Source organism: Sinocyclocheilus rhinocerous, unplaced genomic scaffold (genome assembly GCF_001515625.1).
Source record: "Sinocyclocheilus rhinocerous isolate Xijiao unplaced genomic scaffold, SAMN03320098_v1.1 scaffold1254, whole genome shotgun sequence".
Taxonomy (NCBI): Eukaryota; Metazoa; Chordata; class Actinopteri; order Cypriniformes; family Cyprinidae; genus Sinocyclocheilus; species Sinocyclocheilus rhinocerous.
This window is the reverse complement of record NW_015643643.1, coordinates 1-2,428: the sequence shown is the minus strand read 5'-3', so window position 1 is coordinate 2,428 and position 2,428 is coordinate 1.

Genomic DNA, 2,428 nt, shown 5'->3' with positions numbered 1-2,428 from the left:
ATATATATATATATATATATATATATGTTTTTTTTTACTTTAATTGTTACATAGTTTTATATTTATCTGTTGTTTTTCATTTGATTATGTCATATACAATGCTTCATGGGTTTGTAGTTCTTTTCCTCATTAAAGTTGTTAAGTACACAGTCTTGTACCTTTGTCTATTTGTCCTATTTTAAGTACTCATAGCTGGTTGGTTTGGTTCATTCTTTAACAAAGACGTTTTCAAAATCTCAAAAATACTTCCAGAACCAAGGCCACCGAAAAAGTGGGTGGGCGCTGCTGCTCTCTGCTTTAACATTTGCATGTTTTAAGTCGTTTGAGTTTAGTTTTGACTTTATCTGATTGTTAAAACATAAGAGATAATTAACAAATCAATTGTTTAATTTAAAGGCACAATGTTTCGAACATAACCCCTCGATTTCCTGTTTTGTTTTGTAGAAAACATGGAAACACCAAAGACGCTTTAATATGTTGTGCGTTTTAATAGACCGGTGACGACCGCACAGAGCAGCATAATAACAGAACTTTCAAATGTATCTAGTTTGATAAAACAGCGCTGCATTTTCCCCCCACATACGCACAACCGGAAGTAGCGGAAGCGGTCGACTGTGGCGTAATAAAAGCTCCGCTGCTTTCGAGCCATGTGTCGCGCTTGTTCAGCGGCCTCGTTTCGCTTAGACGGCTTTCAGCCTCACCCTGCTTCATTCTACTACGTTCATAAATCATTAGCTCATCCATGAACATGATTTCTGCCGGAGTCTCGTCGGATTGCATCGGCTGTGGTGATGAAGACAACAACTCCCATGATTCCACACTCAGTCACGGTGTCATCAAACTACGCCTTTGCCTCTTTGTTTATTCTGAATATGCGCCCTCTAGCGGCGAAAATTACATATTGTGCCTTTAAGCCCTGGGTTTCTCATTTCTGTTTCCACTTGTTCCTTTTCCCTGTTCTTATTAGATAATTTGATAATTATAATTAGAAATGTTGCCTTGGCAACCTCATAAAAATCTTTCCTTTATAGGTTTGCTCATTATTTCAATTGATTCCTGTTCACAGTGTCCCTGATCAGTACTGTATTAATTTTCAAGTCATGTGACTGTATGGTTTTGGAGAAAAATTAAAGGCAAATTCACCCCAAGCATCTAAATGCATAAGCACTTTTGCATCACGTCCCATTTCAAACACTCATAAAAATCTTTCCTTTATAGGTTTGCTCATTCTTTCAATTAATTCCTGTTCACAGTGTCCCTGACCATTACTGTATTAATTCTCAAGTATTTTTACTGTATGGTTTTGGAGAAAATTAAAGGCAAATTCACCCCATGCATGAGCGCATAAACACTTTTACAACATGTCCCATTTTCAAACACTCATAAAAATATTTCCTTTATAGGTTTGCTCATTCTTTCAATTAATTCCTGTTCACAGTGTCCCTGATCAGTACTGTATTAATTTTCAAGTCATTTGACTGTATGGTTTTGGAGAAAAATTAAAGGCAAATTCACCCCAAGCATCTAAATGCATAAGCACTTTTGCATCACGTCCCATTTCAAACACTCATAAAAATCTTTCCTTTATAGGTTTGCTCATTCTTTCAATTGATTCCTATGCACAGTGACCCTGACCATTACTGTATTAATTGTGAAGTATTTTTACTGTATGGTTTTGGAGAAAATTGAATGACAAAATCACTCCAAAAAACAAAGTGCATTCTAGCAGTTGCACCATTACTCATTTTCAAACACACATAAAAATCTTTCCTTTATAGGTTTGTTCATTCTTTCATTTGATTCCTGTTCACAGTGACCCTGACTATTACTGTATTAATTTTCAAGTCTTTTTACTGTATAGTTTTGCAGAAAATGTATGGCAAATTCACTCCAAAAAACAAAGTGCATAAGCACTTTTACACCCTGTCCCATTTTCAAACACTCATAAAAATGTTTCCGTTTTAGGTTTGCTCGTTCTTTCAATTGATTCCTGTTCACAGTCACCCTGACTATTACTGTATTAATTTTCAAGTATTTTTACTGTATAGCTTTGGAGAAAAGCAAAGGCAAATTCACACCAAGCATGAGTGCATAAGCACTTTTACATCATGTCCCATTTTCAAACCCTCATATAAAAAATGTTCCTTTATAGGTTTGCTCATTCTTTCAAATGATTCCTGTTTACAGTCACCCTGACTGTTACTGTATTAATTTTGAAGTCTTGTTACTATACATAATCACCATAAACAAAAACAACAATCTCGGGGCTATAAAACCAAAGACAAGAAATTTAACTAAAGGTTAGAAATTAGTAACCATGGACACAAATAAGGACTGCTCAAAGGGGTGATGAACATGATCAGTCCCTAAGGATAAAATTAATATTTTAACTTAAAGGGGTCATATGATGCTGCTAAAAAGAACATTA